The sequence below is a fragment of the Chrysochloris asiatica genome, unplaced genomic scaffold (genome assembly GCF_000296735.1).
Source record: "Chrysochloris asiatica unplaced genomic scaffold, ChrAsi1.0 scaffold00053, whole genome shotgun sequence".
Classification (NCBI taxonomy): Eukaryota; Metazoa; Chordata; class Mammalia; order Afrosoricida; family Chrysochloridae; genus Chrysochloris; species Chrysochloris asiatica.
In genome coordinates this window covers 3982520-4009839 of record NW_006408571.1, presented here as the reverse complement: position 1 = coordinate 4009839, position 27320 = coordinate 3982520, and the positions used below count along the sequence as shown (strand labels likewise).

The following is a 27320-nucleotide window of genomic DNA, read 5'->3' as shown; positions in this document are numbered from 1 at the left end:
CATATATTTATATAAAGAGGTGTTGCACAGTTCCAGGACCCCAGTGTACAAAAGTTTGAGAACCTTTCCCACATGTCCATTACATTGGGAACAGACCTTACCCCCAAGAAAACATCCCTTTAATTGATTGGCTGCTCATAGCCACTCATCAGAGACTGAACTCTGCCTTTATTAGGTTTCATCACCATAGGAATAAGCACATCTCAACTGCTAAATCTCTGGAAATCTTGGCCTTGTCAAGCTGACACAGAGTGTAACTATTACAATCCTTATAGCTTATTTTTGATAAAAAAAAACACTGTTTTCTGAAAATCTAGAGCGAAATACATGTTTTAAATGGTATGTATTGTCTGGCTTAAAGTAGGTTAAAATCAAACTAAATAAAATTTGCTATCATTTAGATATGTAAGGCATGCAATATTTTTCTGTCATTCTTCCACAATTAATCCACATTTCTTTACTCCCTGGACTCCTTAATTCTACATACTTTTATTTTAACTGTTACTCCATTTCCCTTTTATTTTTATTCCTTTGACCTTGTCTTATTAATAAACACTCATTAATCCTCTAAGACTTGACTTAATTAACAACTTCATAAATCGTGACATCTCTAGAAATCATTTATTCCTTTCTTCTTTGTGGTCCTAATTCCCTTGTATATCTCCATTGCCCCTATTCTTTGAATTTAATTAAAAAATGATAAATAAGTATAGTAAACAATTAATATGGGTGAAACACTTAACATATTATTAAATTATGTTGATTTCATTACAATTACCATTTTCATTCTTCCTCTCTCTAATAGATTTTAAATTCTTTGAGAAAAGGGGTAATAAATATTTGTTGAATGCATAATGATTAGAAGAACAATTATCCCAAACTAACCTTGTCACTGATTATTCCCTTCCTAAAATGTTAATGAGGTAGCTGGCCAGAGTTGAAATTTTCTTGGAGCCATTTTACTTTGTGTAATTCCAGTAAGCTCACATCAGAATAAATTCAGAGACTGGGACATGCGCCTTCTAGCAGTAGCAGGGTAAATTTATCAACTCCAGAAATTTATGGCGGAGAGGGCAAACCACAGTGGCTTTCCCGGCACCCCGATGCTTACACCACGTTTAGGGCTTGCAGATGCGGCCCCAGAGGCATGGGCCGAGGGGGAGCCGGGTAGGAGCAGTCTGCCACCAACGTTTATCCTGACCCAGACAAGCTTTGTCAAAATTGAAGTTCTTGTTGCGTATGTTGGACCCTCGACCCTGTCCCCGGGCATGACAGCCTTGTTAGCCGTCCAACCACGCCCGCAAGTCAAGCACCATGGCTGAACACGCTGCGGCAAGAATTTCTCATCCGCCAGTGCGCTTCAGATTCACGAGCGCATGCACATCCGGGAGAAGCCCTTCGTGTTCAACATCTGGGGGCATGCTTTTAGCATCAAAGGCAACTTGAAGGTTCACAACATGACCCACGGAGCAAACAACAACTCTGCCCACCATGGACGAAAGCTGGGCATCGAGAAAACCATGGCTCTGTTGTGTTCCGATGGAAAGAGGGTCTCCAAAATGTTTCCCAAGGAAAATCGGGCCCCTGTCATGAACGTGGACCCTGTCGTGTGGAACCAGTACACTGCCATGCTCAATGGCCGGCTGGCCCTGAAGACCATTGAGATTTCAGTGATCCAGAATGGAGGTATCCCTCCCCTCCCAGTGTCCCTGGGGACCATCTCAGTTGGGAATAACAGTACCTCATCCAAGGTGGATGGCTCCCATTCCAGTATCAGTGCCGATGTGGAGAAACCAAGTACTACCACTGACAGTGTCCGCAAGCCCTGGTTCCCAAGCTGCTTAGAAGAAAACAAGATTGCGGTCAGCTAAGATAGCTGAAGTCATACTGAAGGAAACCATGCAGACAAAAGGAAATCACTAGAATCTGTCCCCCCTGGGCCTCGGCCCACTTTTTCTTTTTTTTGTAATGAACCCATCTGACCTCCTTTTGGTTTATTTTTTTTCTTTTAACTTTTTCCTGATGTGCAAATGATGTTTACTGTTGACCATGACCTTGGGCTGTCCTACAATCACAATGTTCCTATGCTGCTTTGCAGAAAAGCAAAGCAAAAAAAAAAAAAAAATTCATACCAAAACCTATCCAGACTAGTTTTCTTGTTTTGTTTGTTTTCATTTTGGAAAGAAGCAGGTCTTACAAAGTAGCTTTGTTTACTTGAGACAAACTTTGTACGTATAACATTTTGTATAACCTAGACCAACTATTTTCAAAGACCGCTGCCATTTTCAAGGTGGAACACCTCGAACTCTCAAACTAGTGGAAAAGACACCTAGTTGGCCCAGACTCGGAGTGGTGTAGGGGATGGGAGGTACTGTGCCCTTCCATTACTGTTTATGCAGGTAAATGGACAAGATCTGTCAGCTTGTCTTAAAGACTGCTTTTGTATATGCCTCCTAATCCTGAATCCATCTTGTTGTTTATTTATTGAATGTATTATTTCCCCTTTAAAAATCAAGGTTGTAGAATGAGAAAATTCCTCCAACCTTAGAACCTTAGACGGACTGATCTTGTCTTGAGGGAATCTGTGTGTGTTGCTGCTTATTTAAATACGGTTCATTTAGAGCCCAAGAGCGCCAGTGTACTCCCCATGTATCCTGAATGTCTCCCATCTTCCTGAATACCAGGACAGGTGGGGAATCTGTGCAGGGATCTCAGGTGACTTCATTTAGCTCGCAAGTGCCTACTCTGGAGAACCAGGTTTTCATTGTTAGAGAAGCTCTCTTTGGAAGGCCTATTTCTTATCACAGGTTCACATAGTCTTTTGTTGTTGTTGTTGTTAGTTTCCTTGGCAAATGATGCCTAATAATTATGAAGATCCCTCCACCACCCCACCCCCCAACCCCCCGAGTATTGCATGAAGACTGCAAAGTTAGAACAGGCAAGTCCTGGGTATGAAAGCTTTGATTTGTCTACATCATTTATTTTTTTATTTGTGTAGCCATAGTCTTTACTTTCCGATTTTTATGACCACCAACTGTTCCCAGAGCCTGTCTTAAAGGAGTGGACATGTTCATTGGAACCATGGACACTGGATTTTTTTTGTGTTTTTTTAATCCCCTTTTGTACATGTTATGATATTAAGTGAATGGTGAAACATTGCTCCCATGGTTTAATGAGGAAGAGGTAGAAAGAAAGAATAACCCCAAACTTCTGGGTAGACAATTCTTTCCCCTTGATGTGGAAGGGCCCACAAATTGAAATGTGCATCAAGACTGTTATTAACAAATGTTTATCACTCTCGGTATTGCACCTGACTTTTTTAAGATCCAAAAAAAGTATTGCTTTTGTTTTAGCCAAGTTGTACCTTTCCTTCTGGAATTGTAAGTGACCACAATAGTAAAACCTATTTACATTGAAGGGGATACTGTTACAAAGAACTGTCAAGCTTACTAAAGCCTTGTGAATGAATGTATGACCTCCAGAGAAACCCTGTAATTGTTTCTGCTGAGGCTGTCTGTCGGGGAATAAATCTGGATATTTTTTCTTCTAAAAAAAAAAAAAAAAGAAAGAGAAGAAGAAGAAATTCAGAATCATGTTCTTTTTATATTTTCTCTCTTCTTCATTTTGGATAGCATGAAGTAGAAGATGAAGCACAGGCTTCTTTATCAGGTAGGTTTAGGTAGATTTGGGGCTGATAAAATGCTTTGACCTCCTAGACTCAGTTTATAAAAAACTGGATGACATATTTTTATAGAGTTGACATATTGAATGGGAATACTCCATTAAAGGGTCAGGAAGGTTCTTATAGTTAGGAGCCTTAAAGTCAGTTCTGACTCATAATGATGCTATATCCAACACAACAAAATCCTGCCCAGTTCTGCATAAATCCCACAATTTTTGCTGTTTTAACCCATTCTTGCAGCTTTTGTTTCAGTCCATCTCAATGAGGGTTTTCCTCTTTTTCACTGACTAAGCATAATTTACTAAGCATGATTTCCTTCTGCAGGAACTGGTACCTCATAATAATATGTCTAAAGTGCATGAGCCAAAGTCTTGACAACATTGCTTTTAAGAAGCATTCAGGTTGTATTTCTTCTAACACAGATTTATATGTTCTTCTGGCAGTCCATGTTAATATTTGGCATTCTTTGCCATAATTCAAAGACATCAGTTATTTAGTCTTCCTTGTTCATTGTTCAGTTTTCACATGCATATGAGACAATTGAATCTATCATGGTTTAGGGTAGGCATACCTTGGTCTTCAAAGTGACATCTTTACTTTTTAACACCGATGAGATCTTTTGTAGCAGATTTGCTCAGCGCAATAGGCGACTTGATTTCCAGACTGCTGCTTCCATGGGCGGTTGATTATAGATAGAAGTAAAATTAAATTCTTGACAACTTTAAACTTTTTTACATTTATCATGATGTTACCTATTAGGTCAGTTGTGAGCATTTTTTGGTTTTATTTTGTTTGAGGTGTAATTCATACTGGAGGCTGTATTATTCCATCTTCATCAGTAAATACATTAAGTCCTTCACTTTCAACAAGCAAGGTTGTGTCATCTGCATATTACAAATTGTTTATGAGTCTTCCTCCACTCCTGATACTGTTTTCCCAGCTTCACAGATTATTTGCTCAGAAAACAGGGTCATAGAATTCTTAAGTATTTCAACTCAAGGCTTGGTCTTTTCTTGCTTTCCTGTGTTTCTAACTACCGTTTGTTTTCTTCATGTATGGTGTCTTAAGTATCATCCCAGAACTCACCTGGTCTTTAATCATCAGTGGTCAATGCATTAACTCTATTTAGATGGTTTCTACGTTCAGGTGAAGTATACTCATACTCATACTTTGGCTCTTGTGGATTTATTTTAATTAATTTGAATCTGTGAACAATGAATGTCTTGTTCTGAAAGGTGATTTGGAACTTCTACATCATTTCTTTCCACAGATATAGTCAATTCATTTATATTATATCTGGTGATAACACATGTATATTCATGGCTTATGTGGTTGAAACAAAGATATTTTCAATGTATAGATCATTGGTCTTGAAAGATTCTATTATGAAATCTCTGGTATTGCTTCTGTCACCAAGCACATATTTTGCAACTACTAATTCTTCCTGGTTTCCAACTTTTCCATTTAATTACCTGTAATTATCAGTGTGTTTTGATTGAATATTTTATCAATTTCAGACTGCAGAAGCTGGTGAAAATCTTTAATTTCTTCATCTTTGGTATTAATGGTTGGTGCATAAATTTGAACATTGCTCATATTAACTGATCTTCCTTGTTGTTAGGAGCCTTTGTGTTGGTTTCAACTCATAGCAATTCTATGTACAACATAATAAAACACTTCCCAGTCCTATACCATCCGAACAAATGTTATCAAGCTTGACGCTGTTGTTACAGCTCGTGTATCAATCCATCTTCTTGAGGGTACTCCCTCTTCTTTTTTGCCTATCTTCCACTTTACCAAGCATAATGTCTTTATCCAGAGATTGGTTCTTCCTGACAGCATGTCCAAAGTATGAGAGACAAAGCTGCCATCCTCCCTTCCAAGGAACAATCCAGCCATACTTCTGTTTGTTCATTATTCTGGCAGTTGATGGTATGTTCTTTATTCTTCACCAACTCCATAATTCAAAGGCATTGGTTCTTCGCCAATCTTCATTATTCATTGTCCAGTTTTCTCTCATGCATATGAGGCACTTGGAAATATCACAGCTTGAGTCACACATACCTTAGCCCTCTAAGTGACATCTTTGTTATTTAATACTTTAGACTTTTTTTTTTTTTTTAACAGAAGAAAACATCATCTGATTTCTTGACTGCCACTTCCTTGAGTTTTGATTTTGTATCCAAGAAAAAATGATAATTTCAATATTTTCTCCAATTATCATGGTGTCAATTATTTGTCCTGGTGTATTGCTGGGGTTAATTCATTGGGCTGCAAAGTCAGCTTGAATGACAAGGTCAGTGGTTCAAGCTCACCAGCCACTCCTCAAAAACCTTATATAGGGTGGCTATGGGTGGGAACCGACTCGATGACACATAACAACAACAGCACACATCTATTTGTGCAACTATGGGGATGTTTGTTTTCTTTACATTAAGGTGCAATCCATATTGAAGGCTGTAGTCTTTGTTATTCATCAGTAAATACTTCTCTTCAAGCAAGCAAGGTTGTATCATCTGCATATCACAGGTTGTTTATGAATCTTCTTCCAATACTTATGCCATGTTCTTCTTCATATAATTCATTTTCTCAGATTATTTGCTCACCAAACAGATTGCATAAATATGGTGAAAGGCTACAACCTTGCTATACACCTTTCCTGTTTTTAAACCATTCAGTATCCCCTTGTTCTGTTCAAATGACAAGCTTCTTTGTCTATATACAAGTTCCCAGTGAGCATAATTAAGTATTCTGGAATTTCCATTCTTGTCAATGTTATCCATAGTTTGTTATGATCCACACAGTCAAATGCCTTGGCATAATCAGTGAAACATGAGTAAGCATGTTTCTAGTATTCTCTGCATTCAGCCAAGATCCATCTGATTTCATCAATGATATCCATAAATCCATTTCTATTTCTGAATCTGACTTGAATGTCTGGCAGTTCACTGACAATATATTGGTACAACCAGTTTAGAATTATCATTAGCAAAATTATGCTTGCATGTGATATTAATGACATTGTTGGATAATTATAAACTCTTTATAATGGGCACAAATATAGATCTCTTCCAATTGGTTGGTCAGATAGCTGTCTTCCTCTTCTGCTTCAGCTGGTGCCACCAGTACTGCCTCAGTTTGTTGAAACATTTCATTTTTTACGTTCTCAATTCCCACAGCCTTGTTTTGCCAATGCCTTCAGTGCACCTTCGACTTCTTCCTTTAATCATTGGTTCTTTATCATATGCTACCTCTTGAAATGGTTGATTGTTGACCAATTCTTTTTGGCACAGTGACTATATGTATTCCTTGCATTTTCTTTTGATGCCTCCTGTATCATTCAATATTTTGTCCACAGATTATGTCAGTATTGCAATTTGAGGCTTGAAGATTTTTTTCTTCAGCTCTTACAGCTTGAGAAATGTTAAAACATGTTCTTCTCTTTTGATTTTCACACTACAGATTTTTGCATACTTCATTAAAATATCTGACTGTTTTCTTGAGTTGCTCTTTGACTTCTGTGCAGCTCTTTGATTTCATTATTGTTTCTAGTTACTTTTGTTTCTCTACATTCAAGAACAAATTTCAGAGTCTCTTCTGATAGCCATTTTGGTCTTTCATCTCGCACCTGTCTTTTTAATGACCTTTTGCTTTCTTCATGGATGATGTTCTTGGTGCCATCCCAAACTCCTCTGGTTTCCAGTCTCCCTTATAGGCATATGATTATTCTCCTATCGTTAACAGCATTTTACTTCAGGATAGATCTTGAAATGTTCTTTTTGATGATGAATGGGACACCATTCCACTTCAATTTGTTATTCCCAACGTAGTAAATTATATGATTGTCTGATTCAAAATGGCCCATATTAGTCCATTTCAACTCAGTGCTACCTTAGTCACCACAGTACAGCAAACTGACAGATGAGTGATGGTGCAGATTAGTGCTTGACAGGTAATATGTACTCAAACACTAGTAATTCTCATCCTTTGAGATCTCTATTGCTAGGAGTTAATACGTCCTATTTGAAACTCTACTATTTGCCTTTTATTTCTAACAAATATAATAGGAAAAGTAATATTGACTGCACTGAGAGACCTCTGGTTCTGTTAATTAAACTTCTGAATGATACTTGAATGCTGCTTTATCTTCCCTCTCTCCTTCCTTGGTTTGATGTTACTCACAGGCCTTGTTAAGTGTGAGACCAAGGTGGCATAAAGTGCATACAAATGATCACTGGCTAGTGAAAGCAGATGGAACTTTTCAACTACGTTCCCCTCACATGGAAGTGTACCATAGAGTTAAATGATCACATCAGGTGTGACATGCTGTTTAATAGTTTTAGCACACCTGATTGCCTTAAGACTCTTCAAAGGTAACTTTATAAGATAGGAGAGTTAGCTTCCATCTATTCTTTTCATAAGGGAAATAACCTAATTACAACTTTAAAAGGACCTCACAGTCTGAGATTCCTTTCAAAGATGGCATTTGGTAGTGAGTCACTGGGTATTGTAACTATGAGAGAAATTTCAGAATGGAGTCATATATAAGACTCATTCATTCAGGTAAAATTCTAAGACCTACTTCTCCAGTCATTGAAGAAGACTTTGGCAGGGACTCTGACTTTTTGCTCACATTTCTGTCTGAGCATCAAGGATCTTGTACTGTTGTTCTCCTCATATCTGTATTCCCTGCAGAAGTACTCTTACAGACAGTACTTTAGGCCTTGCAAGTCTATGTCCTAAAACATGAAGTGGGCCTCTGAAATGACTTACTTTTTATTAAAGGGGATAAGTGTAGGAGAGGTTTCAGTAGCTTTGGACTGTAGCCTTTGATGTTTCACTTGTTTCCAAGAAAGGTCAAGCATATGGGATGTTTTATACCTTAAATAAAAAAAAAAAAAAGAATGAAAGAGAGAAAGCATACATTGCCCCTAGAAATGAAGCCTGAGCAAAGTCAGGCAAACCAACCATCTGAAATTGCACTATGTTGACACTGGTCCTTTTCTCTTTATCCTCTTTATTGCTTGGAAATGGTTTAGCTTAAAATACTTTTTATATTACCATTAAAAAAAAAACCCTGTCCTAAATTGCCAATGATTTGGAGTAAAACAGCATGGGATATTATAAAAAGTAGATGGATGGGGTTGCTCAGAAATCTGCAAAGTGGAGAGAGTCACAGATTTTTTTTTTTTAAAGTAGATATTTCTAATCAAATTCTAGGATTTACCAGTAAAGAATATCAGATACAAAGTTAAGTAACTTTCCCCTGGTTAAGACCTTTTGTAAAATATAAAAATTAAGATACTTAAATATCAAATTAAATGATTAAAATATTCAAGATTATTTAAAAATATTTTTGTACATTTGAAGTGCTAAGCACCATGACAGGTGCTACAGAGCCAATATTGAGTTAATCAAACACAATTCCTGCTCTCATAGAAGTCTGAATGATTGGGAAGACACTGAGAACAATCATGCAAAGAAGTCTAAAGACACAATTGTGTTGGGTGCTATCGGTGCATGAGAGGCTCATGGAGTTATGCGAACATGCAATAGAAGGTGGATTTGAGCAGTCAGGGAAAGCCATCTGGAGGAAGTGCACTGAGATCTATAAAAAAAACAAGTAAATAGAAAACCAGGATGAGAAGTTAAGAAAAGCAGGAGGGATACAGGGAACATTCAGATCAAGAACGCCTGGAAAACATCCTGAGGAAGTTTAGAAGCTTGTTGAGGTTGTGAGCAGTCACATAAGCATGAGAAACAGGGCTGAAATGGGAAAGTGAAATGAAAGAACATTTCTTTTCTATGTAAAAAACCCTTTTATTTATGTCATTATGTTTAATCCTTCCCACAGCCCTGTAATACAGCTATTCTTTCCCCGAATTACAGATAAGGAAAGCAAAGTTTGGATAGTTTGTGTAACTTGAAAAGGCCATGGGCTAATGAACAGAGCTATTGGATGTCTGAATGTTAGGGTTCTTCTCAGGGAAGGAAATCAAAGAGACAGAGGCAAAGAGAGAGATGATTGATAGAGTGGGGCTTGGAAGAGACCCAAGACACACAGGGAAAACTAAGGTAAGACTATTGCAATGAAGTGGGAATATGTCTGTCACTGAAAAGCTATGAAGCCTCTATGGTAAATTTCTCTATGGGGAATGCTATGAAATAAGGAGTTCTCCTCCTCCTCACTAGACTTTTTCATTCTTTCATTATCACTGGGATGTAAATGATGGCTGGAAATTTTTAAATCTATAGTGGAAGCAGTTGTCAGGCTTGAATAGTTCTTATCTTTGTGTCCAACTTGGAAGAAAATAAGGCACATTTTCTAAAGATTCTAATGAAAAGTGTGTGGGTTTCCTTTCTTCATTATTGTTTCCCCTGTATTTGGTCACCCTGTTGTATTTTCTGGGTAAGCGTTACCACTGCTTGTTATTTTTTTATACATTTGTCTATCTCTTTTGATTTCATTATTATTTAACTTTTCAAACTAGAATACAAGTTTCATTAGAGCACTACTTCATCTTATTTATTGTGATACACCAGAGCCTATTGTGTACTTGAAACAGACAACATCAGTGAATATTGCTGAATGAGGGGAGCTTATATAAGAGTTTTCACTAGGGAGCACATTTTCTGAGCATTTTCTCCTAATGTGACTTCTCATTGTGTAAGAAAATCCACCCCCTGGTGTTTCAGAACTATTCTTGAGAGGGAAAACAGAAGTGGAGTATTTTTGTCTTCAGCTGTTCATACATATTTTTACCTTCTCTCTAGACATCCTTTACTGCATACCCAGAGAATAAAGTATGCCAATCTGACTTCCTAACTCTAATTGCAATCAGGTGGAATGATGAGTGATTCTGGGTCCCTAAGCTTCAGAGGATATGCATACGGCAGGTGGATCAATGCCTAAGAGGGAAAGAATTCAGTTATATAGTGAGCTTGGCAATCAAAATCCCTTCTTAGTACATTAAATTATTCAATTTTTTTTTTTTTCCTGGAAGGGAATATTCTACTCTGTCCTTTCACCATACTGTATTTTATCTTATTATGAAGAATATATGAAGGGACTACAAAAAGTCTGTGGAAATTTTCCCTCATCTTTCAATTCCATTTTTCAACTAATTTTGTGAAGCTCCTCCCAAGCCTGTATTTCTAGAATGCAGATAAAGCAAAGTGTCTTTCATTTCTTTTTAATGAGGAGTACTGATCAAAATGACATTACTAGATGAAGATTCACAATGAATCAGATTTAAATTATGGTAAATTTGGGAGGAAATTTATCAGTACTTCTAGAAATACACATATGCAGAACTCACAAACACAACACATACAAAACTATACAGTGATTTACATTATTTTAAGTCACTATTATAGGTGGGATAGCTTAACTTTCTCAAGAGTTATCCCATCTATAATAGTGGCAATATAAATTTTTTTTTTTTAATGCAAAGGAAATGATGATTAGAGGCAGTAATTCAAGTGGGTTCTACATTGGGAGAAGGTTGAGGAGAAGAATTCAAATGAGGTTTGTGCCTCAGACTAAAGATGAGGTCATCAGATGAAGAATTTGACCTATATTTTTTAATTCAATTTTTAAATGTATCTGTACACCAGAGGGTATCTCTAGGAAATGCAGACCCATTGATTCTTTCCTGGTCATGCTAGGCTAGGTAATATCTGCTACAATTTCACATCCATATATCTCCACGTCATTGCTTAGGGAGGAAATCACATATTGGATTACAATAAAGCAAAAGCTCACTACTATTACACAGTTTAGAAAGCTTTTCTTCTTATTTTCTCTCCCTACCAACAAGGTCAGACAGCGGACTAAGACACAGAGTCAATGCTTTCCTTACTTTTTTCTGAATATAAAATATAAATGATTCCTTTAATGAGGAGGAATTTATTTGTGTAGGTATATAGTTGTCCGTTTATGATAGTGAGTATTGGAGGGGGGGGGAGTTACAGTGAATAGCTATCAAATGTTATTTCTTTGATAAAGACTTAGGATTAAATGAAAAGTAATTTAAGGTAGCCAGAATGAGTGATGCATGTCAGTACACTGCCAGGATATTTGAATCTACTTTTTCATTCTTCCCAGTGCAAGGATCTTGTTTGAATTGCAATCATCTTTCTGGATTCCCACATATGGTTAAAGGAGCAGTTCTAAGTACAATGTGGCAATGATAACTTTGTCATATTGATTCTCTATGTGAAGATATCTTTCACTGTGTAGCAAACCAACCCCTAACTTAGTGAGTTAAAACACCAGTCATTTGTTTAGTTCATGTGTGTGGGGGTCGCCAATCTTGGTAAGGCTTGGCTGAATGGTTATTCCTTCAGGGATTAGTTGAGGTCACTTATGCCTCCCAGGTCAGCTGATGGTCAAATAGGAAGATTTACTTCAGGGTAGAGGTGGGGGGTTGCTGGCTATGCTGGCAATAAGTTCAGGCAGACTGTATATTTCTTATTACCCAAGAGGTAATCAGATTGGTTCACATGGTGATTCAGAGTTGCAAGAAAACAAATTTTTTGTTGTTGTTAAGTGCTATCGACTCAGTTCTGACCCATGGCAACCCTGTATAGGGTTTCCAAGGAGCGGATGGTGAGCTTGAACCATCCACCTTGTAGTTCAAACTGACTTTGCAGTCCAGTGCATTAACCCACAATGCCACACCAGAACAATAGATGCATGCAAAATCTCTAGAGGCCCCAGTTTGAACTTTCATAGTCTCGTTTTCACCATTTCCATTGGTCAATGGAAGCTACAGACTAGCCCAATTCAGGTGGAGCATGAGTTACAAAGAACTACGATAATTTTTACAATGTAACACAGTGCATATAAATTAAAAAAATGTAGATGAATGCTTTTCTTTCCTATTGCTTTGCATAATTGTGCCTTTTGACTGTCCATAAAAGTTCAAGAAATCTAAAACTTTTGAACACAGAGATAATATAACTTTGGAAAGATACTGATGACCTATGCATGGGATCTTGTAGGATAAGCATTGGACTGCTCACCACAAGGTCAGCAGTTCAAACCTACTAACCACTCCTAGGAAACTCTATACAGGCTCACTATGATTCAGAAGTGACTCAACAGCACTTAACAACAACAACAACAACAACATACATAGACATGGCAGTGTTGGTTCCGTGGTAGAATTTCCTCTCCCAGGAGGGATACCCAGGCATAGTTCCTGGCCAGTGTACCTCATGTGCAGCCTCTCTCCATGGAGATTTGCACTTTACCCTGATGCTGCATAGGTTTAGTGGAGCTTCCAGATTAAAACAGATTAGGAAGAAAGGCAGCGTGGTGATCAACTTTGGAAAATTATCCAATGAAACCCTTAGTGGTCATAATGGTCCATTATGAAGGACTGGGCAGTATTCTGTTCTGTTGTGCATGGGATCTCCATGAGTCAGAGACAACTCAATGGCAGCTAATAACAACATGCATAGGTGTGCTTTATCTTGACCTCACTAGAAAATTTAGTAAAGCAAACCAAGGAAGCTCTTGAACTCACTATGGATTCTCCATAGTTAATGTACCAGTTTGGCTTTGCTGGCTGAGATCCTCATTATTCTGCTGCTTCTTCATTCTCCAGTTTCCAAAACTTAGTTCTTTGGTAAGAGACTGACTTCCAGTCTCATAGAAAGCTATCTGGTCACTTAACTTTTTACATATCTCATTTTTAAAGTAGTTAAGGAGCTCTGGTAGCGTAGTGGTTACGAATCGGGCTGCGAACCACAAGGTCAGCAGTTCGAAACTACCAGCTGTTCCGCGGGAGAAAGATGAGGCTTTCTGCTCCTGTAAAGATTTACAGCCTCGGAAACCCTGTATAGGGTCGCTATGAGTCGAAATCGACTCCACAGCACATAACAACAACAAATTAGCTCTGGTGAATAAGTGCTTGGAAAACAAGCTAGTGAACATTTTTCATGCTCATAAATGGTAAGGGATCCATGTTGTATGCTTATTGTCTGAGATATCAAATTTATCACTGATTCTGTGGTTCTGAAGCACCTGTCAAATCTGAGTTGAGCTTATTTTTAAGCTTCTCAATTAAAGAAAAATAATAATAACCCCCTTGCCTTCCCAGCTGCAGTCTCTCACACTAATCCTTGTTTTGAAACTAATTAAATGCATACAGCATATTTAAATAAAATTACTGATCTGTTTGCCCTCTTTTCCATCTGTAATATCTTGCAAATGTTCCCTTGCTTAAGGCAAGTTTGAGTTTTAAAAAATAAAGATCTTTTAAATGAGTTAATCTTTTACCTCATTTCTGGCAGCTGGGGATCCCTTTCTCTGTACTGTGTGTTTCAAACTGAATTAATACTTAAATTTTAAAATATTATTGTCATTTCCACCATAGCCTACCAAGCTACCAGTTTTCCACATTGTTGTTTTGATCTATATTGCATACATGCTGTTTAAAACTGAAATCTGTCATTTCCCTTCATCCCACTAGAAATATTTTATAGAAAAAAAAAAACTATAACTTTTCCCAGGATTTCTTCTCAGCTGATTTTAATTGACTTCTCCAGCCCAGGGACTGACCAAAACAGTCATGATAGCAGCATGGTCTCTGTGGCAGCCCACTAAAGCATTCAGAACACTCAGTGGGATGGATCAAGGTGAGGTGGAGGCAAAGCTGATGGAAAATTGGAAAGCAGCAGCTTATATTTGTCATACCAGTCCACAGGGGCATGTTCACTAGGATTTGTATTCTTGGTGCATACTCCTAAATGTCAAAATAAATTATCCCAGGAAAAACAAGTGAGTTATCAAGGTTGACTGTTTTTGACTTCCTGACTTTTCACAAACTCTTTCGCTTCCAAAACTAAATTTATCATTAGCTCAGTTCTGATGACTTTTAGCAGGGTGTGCTGATAAGGTACCATCACTGAGAAATTCAACATACACAGGAGTAGCCGAGACAAACAGCTATTGAAATAGTTTCACTCTACTAGAGAAAAATGTTCCCTTGTCAGTGGGCATTCTTGCATCCACTACCCAGGAGATTTAATTGAAAAGCGTAAAACACATAGAAGCAGTAGGTGAAATCCGCAGGAATTAAGGAATGATGATAAAGTTTAATCTTTGTCAATGAAAAGTTGTTCTAATTTACTCTTCACACTGCGAGGTTGTAAGCTGTGCAGCATTTACAATAGCAAAGCAATTAGAAGCCTTTTTGTCCCCTTAGCAATAGCCTTGAAGTGACCTAGTTAAAAAGCATGTTTATAGTTTATTTGGAAGTGCTATCTTACTTTAATTTTGTAGACTAACATTTGGTTGCTCTATCAGTAGAATTACATAGCTTTTAGCAAATTCAGGATTTATTAATCCCAAACTGAAAACAATGGCTCTATCCTCTAGATTTCAATCTAGGATGGTCACCCCCTTGATGACATACTCAAGGTCTCACTATAGAGATAAACATCTTGGAAAGAGAAATGACCTGAAGACAGTGAGGAGGAGCAGTATTGAATTGGAGAGGGAGCCAATGTGTATCAAAAGCAGCATCATTTAACTGTTTCCTGTGCTTATTTCATGTTCTTAATTTCACAATGCCTGCTTACCTTCTTTCTAGCCTTTCTTTAAAACAAATATGGTAACTTATCAACCTTCCCACCCCAAACTGACAAAATGATATCATCATAGAAGGTATTCATGGGGGATAATTGCTCATCTGATATTCTCTCACCTCTACCTCCAACTACATGTCTTCACTCAGTTACATATTGATTGATACAAAACACATGGTTGTAAATTTTTAGGCATCATTTTTTAGGGGTGGGAAAAGACCGTAAATCCAAAAGCAGAATATATTGGGAACAAAATGAAACTCCAAGTTCAATTCTAAGAAGAGCCTTCAACCCTAAGAAGTTAGATATTGAAGGATTTATGAGATGGATGATGCATCAAATCAATGACAGCAAGACAGGTCAAAATGAAGGGTGAGAGGTGATGGCTGGTGAGAATTTTTGTAGCCTCACTTTCCACAGAGGTCCTTTTGCTTTGATTCTGTTGGGAGGCCACAAATCAGCCTGTGTTGTAGTCTTGGCCTCCTGAATACTGAACATTGCACTAATTTTCTTTCTGAGACTCAGATGTGACTTCATTTTATATCCTTCCTTAAAGTGAGCTGTCCATTCCTTATTTAGGATGTGTTCATTTGTCTGTACTTTGCACATTGTTCAAATCGCTGTGGTGATGTTTACTATAGTACACTTGGTTTTGTATATGAATTGTTCCCCCTTGTCAGCCCACCACTAAACTAGGCATTAGCTGTGTGCAGCACTATCATTGGTTATAACTTTGTATAGCCAATGCTTAGTGCACCCAAATTAATAATTCAGAGTAAGAGTGTTTTGTTGCTGTAGACTGAGTGGTCCAGCTGATATTAAAGTGGGAAAAACTTTCATAAGACACTTTTTATTCATTCCCACATTTATCAAATAATCTATTTTAGGTCCAATGCTAAGTAAGTGTGATTGTACTTGCTTCCTTAAGCTTAATTTAATGGAAACACATACTTGAAACAAGTAACTACTCCACAAATAATATTTTGAATTTAACTGTGTCAAATATCAGAGAAAGAGTACAGAGCTCATGGTATACTCTGAAAACAAGGACATGTTCATTATAGGCACCCTGGAGTCTTACTGAAGACTGTGCAATCTTTGACTTGGTATGGGAAAAAAAAGTAAAGAAGATTCCAGACGAGGAGCAGCATGAGGGAAGGTCCTAAGCTGGTAAGGTAAGAGGGGGCTAAAGTATAGTGAGTTAGGGAAAGATGAAATTAGGGGGGTAGATTTGCTAGGACCAGATTAAAGCTCACTGTCAATATTAGTCACTACTGCATAAGCAATAGTTAGGGGTTTAAGATTGTTTAATTAGAGACAAATATTATTTTATTTTCATTTTTTTACATCATTCTGACTTTCCTATATAGAGAGGAACAAAAATAAACTTGAGGTGATAGAAGGTTATTATGAAAGTCCAGCTGAGATACCATGATAGCTGGGGTCAGGGTGATGTAATTTAGATGGAGAATAATGGGCAGTGTTAATATATACCAGGAGACGATATCAGCAAGACCTATCTATTTGATTATATGTAGAAAGAAAGAGAGATAATGAAGCTTTGGTTTCTTCAAATCCTTATGCTCTAAACACTATAGTAAAACAAGCAAAAACCAGAAAGGTCAGGTAAATTTCACAATTGTTTTTATGCAAGAAAGTCCTTCTGTTTACTAATATTTTGTTGTAATGATACAAATGCTGATCTTAAACGTATCCATAGACATTTTCCCTTATGGATGTTTAAGTTCCAGGATACATGATAAGGTCTTTGGCTTTTGAATTATAGAAGTCAAAAACTATTTAAAAATAAACAAACAACAAAAATAGCCAAAAAGGAAACTTGGGAGGTCCTTGGCTATTCTGTTAATCTAACCAGTAAAACTCTTATCGCTGATGTTGTACATATGGTCTGTCTACAGTTTGAGCATGTTTTGAATTCAATGTGGCTAGCCTACAGTTCCTAGGGTTTGTTTTTAACTTTTTTCTTCTCACAAGCAACACTGTGGCATGGAATAAAAAAACTAACCTAAATCAGTGCCTTCAACCTTCTATATATAAGACATTCAACCCTCTTGTCCATAATACAAACATTTTTATCATTCGCTCCCTTTCAGTACCACCCCATTATCAAAACGTTCTTTATCCCAAATAACTTCTGGACCTTGTCAAGACGGATGCAAACTTTGGCTGCTTCTCATAGTGTGTCCCCTAGAATACTTGTACTGCATGTGGACTCTTGGAGTTACCAAGTAGTAAAAGTACTCTTATAGTGAGTGTATAACACTACAATTGGCAATTTTACCATCTCCATTTGAACCCAGAAATTCTTGACCCCCTCAGTCCACAAGTGCCTTTTCCAGTGACCAACATCCCACATAATAATCTCAAAATAACTTGAAGACATCTACCCCACACAGGAAAGGGAACGGTTCAGGCTTTAATGTATAATCACTACATGGTATCAGGGTCTACTGGGTCATTAGAAATATATAATCAGGCAGAAGGCCACTTATCCAGGGCATAACAATGAGTTGAGTACAAAATCAAACAGTTCAGCAGATTTTAAAAATGCGTGTTAACATGTGGAATGATGTAAATTTTTTAAAAAATCTATACTTTTAGGAAAATTAAAGAGAAGAGAAGCATTGACTAAGAGCTGTATAAAAAAAGACATGCTTTCTGTAAACTAGGTGTCTGGCATATATCAGCCTTTCCCTTCAGTTTTCCTCATTTTTAAACCCACCTTTTATTGACTGCATGCTTGTCACAGGAAACGACCTAGGTTGCTAACTGTTCTACGGGGTTAAAAAAAAAAAAAAAACCACCAAAAAGTTCTTGCATCTAATACTAATTGGGTTGTGATGAGCTCAGAGCATCTGCAATGTTTGTGGGCCCTGGGGAGGCTGGATATGTTCTTATGCTAATGAAAATTGTTTTCTTAAATGGCTTTTGAAGGTAGTACTAAACGTGCTACCCTGACTTCAAGAGAAATAAGATATTTGATTCCTATACATTTATGAATGGAAGATTTCTGAGTTCACCTGTTCAACTTTACATTGAGGAATTATAATTTGATTATTACTTTTGTAAAAAAAATTCCATCATAATTGTTTTAAATATCTCTAGTTACCTTCCACTTACTCCTGAAATGAATTTTATGCAATTAGTGTCTACCTATGTCCTATCTCCTACCCCAGCTAAGAGGCCACCTATTGTGCAGTATGCTTCCAGGCAACTTTAATTTAAATGAGAGAGGACTTCTACTCTTGCTCCCCTGATAAGAAGTGTACAGTGAACTCTGGAGACTTTATAAAGCGAGGAAGAAGTGTAGTAGAAGGAAGTCTTAACTTTTCACAGTTTCATCTTGAATGTTATTAATGGAAATGTGGAAAAGAGCATTTGTTCTAATTTGTAGCTTATTAAATGTATTAAGATGCCCTTAGTGAGAGAAAAATTCAAGCTTCACCTTTCACACACACAAGACTCGTCTTAAAGGTTACCAATTGTGAAGTCACTCACATATTATCAGAGGGACAGATTTTCCTTGGCTAAAACAAATACATGAAATGAAACTTTAATTCTTTGTTTTTATTTTCCTTTCTTTGCTTTTACATCTTGCACAAGATGGCTTCACAGATCTAAAAGATATTTTCAAGATGGTCATCCTCACAGGTCCTGACACTGAATGCTCTTTGGAAGACCTAGGTGTGAACGAGTGTGGAATACTACTTTTTCTTACTTCCTGTTGCATGCCAAAAAGGGAGCAACCACAGAGCAATAGTTCACATTTTCTCAGGCACCTTATGTAAGGAAACCATTTAAGTAAGTTATTCTTCCTCAACCAACAGTCAAGTTATATATATATCAACACGTTCACCCCTAAATAGGTCACCCATTTTAACAAATGCTGGTAGGGTAGTGGTTACAAATAGGGCTCCGAGCCTCAAGGTCATCAATTCGAAACTGCCAGCTGTTCAGCGGGAGAAAGATGAGGCTTTCTGCTCCCGTAAAGATTTACAGCCTCTGAAATCCTGTCCGGGTTCGCTATGAGTCGGAACCGACTCCACGGCACATAGCCATCACTACTATAATTTTTGTTGTTGCTAAGAACTGTCAGGAGGGAACAGTCGCTGGAGAAGGATGTCATGCTGGGTAAGATGGAGGGTCAGAGAAAAAGAGGAAGACCCCCAATGAGATGGATTAGCCAGATGGCATCATTGATGGCGTCAAGTGTGGCAGCGGTAGTGAGGTTGGCCCAGGATCGGACATTGTTTCATTCTGCTGTGCATGGGGTCCCTATGAGTCGGTTCCGACTCGATGGCACCTGACAACAAGAACTGTGGAGTTATTTTTGACTCATAATGACCCTATATAAGGTCTCCAAGGAGTCGTTGGTGGGTTTGAACCGCTGATCTTGTGATTAGCAGTTCAGTGCTTAGCCTACAGTGCCACAGCAGGACTCCTACAACTTGGCCATTTGTTTTCTTAAATAGCTCCTCATTCAAGTCCCTCTTACTGAGTGCCTTCTGTGTGCTGAATCTTCTGCTGGATGCCAGATCCAAGATGCATTGGAGGATTCAGAAATTTCCATAAATGTAGCACGTGTCCTTATAGAGTTGTCTTCCTCAAGCATGTGCCTTCATTGCAAACTCCTGAATGTGCTTCCGGCTGGATCATCAAAGTTGTGCACAGTGGTAAATTGGTGAATAAAAACAATCACAAACAAACAAAACACAAAACGTTTAGCTTCTAGGAAAGACACACATTTTAAAATCTTTCCAGGATGCAGTTAGCAGGTTTTGCTTTCCCGTGGCTCAGTCTGCCAACACTAAAGCTCCTGGTTGAGATTCTAAAATCAACGCTCTAATGGCAAGGGATTATTTAGGCTAGCAGCACACTGAAGCAGGAGCTTTTAAAATGTCATTTCCCCGGCACAAAAGGTTTTGTTGAGTGTTGAAATGTGTCATAATGTATAGCTGACATTAAAATTTAATTGGAAAAATATTAATAGTTTTGGCAAAGCTGACAGTTGAGGGAAACTGATGTTTAATGAATACCTACTATGTGCTGTTGTAGTGCTATGGGTTAATGCGTCAAACTGCAAGGCCGTTTGAACTGCAAAGTCGGCAGTTCAAGCTTACCAGCTGCTCCTCAGAAACCCTATACAGGGTCACTATGTGTCAGAACTGACTCGATGGCACATCACAACAACTACATGGCCATGGGTTGGGACCGACTTGATGGACTTAACAACAACTATGTGCTAATCAATTACTACCTGCCGCCTGGGCATTACTTCTTTTAAATCTTGCACTGACCCTAAGATGTTGGTATGCTAAAAGCAAGCTTTGCTGCAGTGTCATAGCCTGCCTCACCTAAACACCCATCTCTGTCATTATCAGAACAAAGAGAGCTTTGCTTCTTGTCAGAGATTGCCACTAATGCTCCTGGTAATGACCAGGGATTTTCTCCACAGAGGTGTCTGCAGCTCCGTGACAAGGAAATGAGTCCTTTCATTCTGGAGGAAAATGCACTGTATAAATTGCTTCTTACATTCCTAGCTCTTAGGCAGCAGAGCCTTAAAACTGGTCTCAGCATTCACATCAAGTCAGCGCCCTACCATCATTGCACACTGCAGCTAGAGTAACTAGCAGAAAGAAGCCACATATGTGCTTGGAGATGGGACTATCTTGGCTTGAATCTTGCCTCGATCAGTTACTAATTCTGTGACCCTGGGCAAATTACTTGGCCTCTCTTGGCATCTCTTACCCTGCCAAAAAATGGAAAAGGTAGTAGCAGCACTTAACTCATAAGGCTGTGATAAGAATTAAAAGCCACAATGCATAGAAATCACTTAGATGTCTGGCACAAAATAAGAGCCCAATAAATGGTAACTATTTTTATGACCCTGTTATAAAATGCTCACTAGTATTAAAGAATGTGACATTCTCATTAATGTTCACACAAATAAAGAGAGATGTGGCTTTTCTTGCATAGTGAAAACTGCCTTCCACATTTTTCAGGTTTTATCTTAGCCCTGCATTAAGAACTTTATTTCTGTTACACACTACATGTTGCAGACTTTCTCTTGGGGTACACCAGGATTTCATCCATGGGCGACATTGTGAGGTGTCAAGTTGGGTTGTTGTCGTGTTGTTAAGTGCCATCGAGTCGGTTCCGACCCATACAGGGTTTCCGAGGGTGTAAATCTTTACGGGAGTAGAAAGCCTCATCTTTCTCCCGTGGAGCGGCTGGTAGTTTCGAACCACTGACCTTAAGGTTCGCAGCCCGATTCGTAACTACTACGCTACCAGAGCTCCTTGTCAAGTTGGGTAGGAGGAGCAAAAACCATATGGAAAATGCATTTCCGTTGTGTTTATAATGATAGAACTTGCTTTTAAAATCTGAATTTTTATCAGCGTAGTTTGGTGACCCAACAGAATGCAGAAATTATCAAATTTTGCTGAAAATAATTCCAAAATGATTGCAACAGTACATTAACAAGGAATTGCCAGAAATTCAAGCTGGATTCAGTATAAGGCATTTAATGAGGCGTAACATTGATGTCGGAGTCCTGGTGTGGCACTGTTGGTTAATGCGTCAGACTGCAAAGCCGTTTGATACGGCAAGGTCAGCGGCTCACAGCTTCTCCTCGGAAACCCTATACAGGGTCGCTATGGGTTGGAATAGACTCTACAGCACTTAACAACAACATTGATGTCAGATGGATCTTGACTGAACTCAAAGAGTATCAGTAAGACATCTACTATTACTATTATGTGCCCTCAAGTTGGTTCCTCACGTCCCTAGACCTCAAAAGGACTTCTTTCCTTTAGCACTTAAACGAGGTCTTTTGCAGCAGATTTGCATAATGCAACATGCCATTTGACCTGACAGCTGCTTCCATGAGTGTTGATTGTGGATACAAGCAAAAATGAAATCTTTGACAACTTCAATCTTTTCTCCATTTATCATGTTATTTATTGTTCCAGTTGTAAAGATTTTTGTTTTCTTTACATTGAAGTGCAATCCATAGTCTTTGATCTACATCAGTAAATATTTCAAGTTCTCTTCACTTCCAGCAAGCAAGAGTGTGTCATCTGTATATTGCAGGTTAGTAATCAATCTTCTTCCAGTCCTGATGCTATGTGCTTCTTCATATAATCCAGCTTCTTGGATTAACTGCTCATCATACAGATTGAATAAATATGGTGAAATGATAAAACCTTAATGTACACTTTTCCTGATTTTAAACTATTCAGTATCCCCTTCTTCTCTTTGAACGATTGCTTCTTGGTCTATGTACAGGCTCTTCATGAGCACAGATAAGTGTTCTGGAATTCCCATTATTCATAATGCTTGCTATATGAAGAAAACACAGTTTGTTATGATCTATACAGTCAAAGCCTTTGCATAGTCAATAAAGCTCAAGTAAACATCTTTCTGGTATTTTCTGTTTTCAGTCATGATCTACCTGATGTCAGCAATGATAGTCCTCATTCCACTTCTGAATCCAACTTGAATTTCTTGCAGTTCCCTGTTGATGCACTTAACTAAGGCAACTGTTCTTGAATTCTCTGTCGCAAAATTTTACTTGCATGTGATATTAATGACACTGTTCAATGGTTTATGCATTCCATTAGTTAGCTTTTTTGGAATGGGCATAAATAAGGATCTCTTTCAATCAATTGACCAGGTAATTACTTTCCAAATTTCTTGGCCTAAACAAGAGAGCACCTCCAGTGCGTTCTTGGGTCAGTTGGTTGAAATGCTTCCATTTGTATTCTGTCAATTCCTGGAGACTTCTTTTATGTCCATACCTTCAGCGTCACTTGGATTTTTTCCTTCGGTACCATCGGAACTTGATCATATGCTGTCTCTTGAAATGATTAAACATTGGTCACTTCTTTTTGTTACAGTGGCTCTGTGTATTCCTCCCATCTTCTTTGGTACTTCCTCCATCATTCAATATTTTACCCATAGAATTCTTCAGCATTTAAAGTCAAGACTTGAATCTTTCTTCGGTTTTTTCAGCTTGAGAAGTGCTGAATATGTTCTTCCCTTTTGGTTTTCTGACTCCAAGTCTTAGTATGTTTCACTATAATACTTGAATTTGTCTTCTCAAGCCACCCTGAAATTTTCTGTTTATTTCTTTTACTTACTCATTTCTTCAAGTCGCTTTATCTTCTCTATGTTCAAGAGCACATTTGAGAGTCTCTTCTGACATTCACATTCAGTCTTTTCTTTGTTTTCTGTCTTTTTTAAATGAACTTTTGCTTTCTTCATATATGATGCTCTTGATGTCATCCCACAACTCCTATGGTCTTCAATCATTAGTGTCTTATCATCAAATCTGTTCTTGATGTAATCTCTAAGTTTAAGTGGTATATACTCAAAGTCATATGTTTGGCTTTTGTTATCTTGTTTTAATTTTCTTCAGTTTCAACCTGAACTTGCATATGAGCAATTAATGGTCTGTTCCACAGTCAACTCCTGGTTTTTCATTTGGCTGATAAGATGTTCACTTGTGTTTTGTTGACTATGCAAAGGCATTCCACTGTGTGGATTATAATACATTATGGATAACAATGCAAATAATTGGAATTTCAGAACCCTTGATTCTGCTCATGCCTGTTGTTGTTAAGTGCCATCGAGTCTGTTCCAACCCATAGCAACCCTGTAGAGAGTTTCCAAGGAGTGACTGATGAGCTTGAACCACCAACCTTGAAGTTCAAACCAACTTTGCAGTCTAGTGCATTATCCCACAGCACCACACCAGGACTCCCTGCTCAAGTTCACACACTTAGAATAAGGGGCAGTTGTTCAAGCAATACTGCATGATTTCAGATCATGACTTGTGTGCATCAGGGTTATATCCTTCCATCATACTTATTCAATCTGTATTCTTAGCAAAAAAAAAAAAAGCCAAATAGCTGGATTATACTAAGAAGAACATGGCACCAGGACTGGGACAAGACTCATCAACAACTTGCAATAAGCATATGACACAAACCTTGCTTGCTGAAAGCAAAGAGGACTTATTTACTGATGAAGATGAAAACTATAACCCTCGATATGGACTATACCTTAATATCAAGAAAATAAAAATCTTTACAAGTGGAGCAGTAAGCAACATCATGATAAATGGAGAAAAGATGAACATTTTCAAGGTTTCATTTTACTTGGATCCACAACCAATGCCCATGGAACTCGCAATTAGAAACCCAGCTCGTAATCCACTGCACTATGGCTCCTTGAATCAAAGAGAGAGGGAGAGAAAGGACAGGGTCATTTTTGCAATCAATTAGCTCACTTGCTATTTAAGCTTTCCTGTCATTTTTCTTTCAGTAAAATTATAGCCTTGAGACATGAACATTCCACTAAAGTCTTCCAGGTACACATTATAAATTAGAACAAGAACATGGTTCGGGCTCTCCTCATAATTCAGGGTTTGCCACATTGTACATGATACCTCTCAGAATGTATAGTTTTGTTTTGTTTTTTCTAAAAATTCACCACAAGTTTCATTTTGTGGCAAATATAAACTCAGCTTTCAACTTTGGAATAAAGTATACCTAAATAAATTTAAAAGTCTCTTTCACTTTTATTTGACAGGAGAAATAAGATTGGGACTTCATGAAGCTTAATTTACACACATAGAAAAGTCCAGAATTTAATGGGCTTCAAATAAGGAAAAGTAATGTATGTGTTTAGGAAGGAAAACAAAACACATTTTAAAATTAGTTGCATAGGCTACCTATCTTATAAAGATTGCATTTCAGGACTTGTAGCTTTCAGTTGAAAATAATGAGACACAGACTTTTGTTCTTTCTAGTCTGTGGATTTTAACCTTTTTGTTGAATCTGAACAAGTATAATCTTTTCATTCTGAAAATGGTGCATCATTTCTCTAAAGATTTTTTTTTCAGCTGAGTAAAACATGTAACATACACACATATGTTCCTTTTATTGTTGAAAATAGTTATTTTCAGATAAGTTAGTATATGCTTACAGCATGATATAAGAGTTTTCATTGGAAAATATGTTTCATCCAGCTCTTTGTCTCAATGCACATGGATATAACCTTCCAGAGTTGCCCCATTGATTCATTAGCAAAATATTCAAAGCTACATATTTACATAGCTGCTTATCTCTTGCTTAAATATAAATGTGAACATAGTATATATACACATTGTTCTTGACCAGATCTGTCTTACTCAGTAATAAACTTAGGGATTTTCTCATATCATGACATAGAGAGATGCCTCATTTTACTTGAAAATACACACAAAGTTTTAAGTCTTATGCTGCCTTGTAAAATGCTTACCAGAAGTCCTTTACTTTGCCTCTCTCTGTCTGTAGGCTATGCACATTCTTGGTGATTCCTGTTTTTATGTTGAGGACTCTATGTGTCCCAGGTGGGTCTGATATCCTCTTGAATCTTTTCATGAGACAAGGAAGTGTCCCTTCTACCTTCCAAGTTCGACTTCCTGGAAGAGCTGGAAGGCTTTCCAGGGCATGTGGATGTTCTGCCTCAGCTTTTCTGTGAGGTCTGAGACTGACTAACATTTGTTCCAACAAGGCAGGAACCAGCTATCAATCAGCTTAGATCCTCTGTTTCCCAGTTTCTGACCCAATGGTATCTGTTCCTAAATTTTTGTTTTATGGTACCTCAGAAGTGTGCTTTATTCATGTTAAGCAACTAATCCGACTCTATCAATTTATTCAGCTGAAAACTGTGGTAGTTTTAATGTCTCAGAGATCCTCAGAAAAGACACCACAATGGAGGGCAGACCCACTAAAGGTTGCGCTGTCAATGGCCTACTTCTCCACATGTGCATATCCCAAAGGTACAAACCACAACAGGATCTAGTCCTCCTATTGCTCCCCCGCTTTATTTCTCCCAGAGTACAGACATTGCAGATATAGCCACAAGTTTTCAAGGTGTGGTTTTTATCTCTCAATTCAATCAAGTGGCTATTTTAGGAACATTCATATTGTCAAATACAGAATTAATGAAAAAATACAGTATAATCTACATGGGCAGTTAGACCCTGTCAAGTTAATTTGACCTTAATTCTCTCTGTCCGCATTTGTAAAATACGATTAATAATAGTTCTTAGTTTTAAAGGATATTTTGAAGATCAAATTGATAAATGTATAAAATGCTCACAGATATATAAAAAGTTGGCTCAGTCAATGTTAGCTATAACCTTGAATCAAAAGCCGCGACTGAGAAGATTCTCTCATATCTTCCTTCATTCACTAGGAGCCTTCTGTCATTCTTAGGTCCATCTCAAATTCTCACTTTCTCTATTTATAGGAAAACTGTTTATATAACAGGATTCTGGGTGCTACAAATGGTTTGTAATTGATAATTTAAAGGTAGGTGGCTTGAACCCACATAGCGTGAAGATTCTTTAATCATTCAGTACTCAAGGAAACCCTATGAAGCAGTCCTATTCTTTAACATATGGTGTTGCCATGAGTCAGCGGCCAACTAGGCAGCAGCTAACAACATAACAACAATATATGCAGCAATGCCCAGGAGTATTAGATGAAGCATATACTATGCAAATGGCAATACACTTGGTATTACTCAGCTAATCAGAAGATTTTTATTTTGTTGGGTGCAAGATATTATAGTATAAATGAACCAAATCTGGAATCAGATGGTTTTAATATTAGCTTTTTCACCTACTAATGTGTAATTATGGATTGCATCTCAATGTAAAGAAAACAAAAATCCTCATGACTAGGCCAATAAACAATGTTCTTATCAATGGAGAAAAGTTTGAAGTTGTCAAGGACTTCATTCTTTGTGGATCAACTATCAACACTCATGGAAGCAGCAGTCAAGAAATCAAATGACGTACTGCATTAGGCAAATCTGCTGCACAAGACCTTTTTTTTTTTTAACTTCTCCATTCTGTTTTGTTTTTTTTTGTTTTTTTTTAAGGTTTTTATTGTGGATTGAGTGAAAGTCAAAGTCTACAGGGCACATCATCAGTTTCACATTTAGCCATTCATATGACTTGTTT

The 27320-nt window shown here is 37.7% G+C and overlaps 1 protein-coding gene and 1 pseudogene across 1 annotated transcript in view; both read left to right on the top strand.

Annotated features, from left to right (window-relative positions):
• Nucleotides 1-27320, top strand: part of LINGO2 (leucine rich repeat and Ig domain containing 2) — a 480034-nt gene that overhangs the window by 244414 nt on the left and 208300 nt on the right. The gene's annotated exons all lie outside the window — the stretch shown is intronic.
• Nucleotides 1062-1871, top strand: LOC102835197 (annotated as a pseudogene).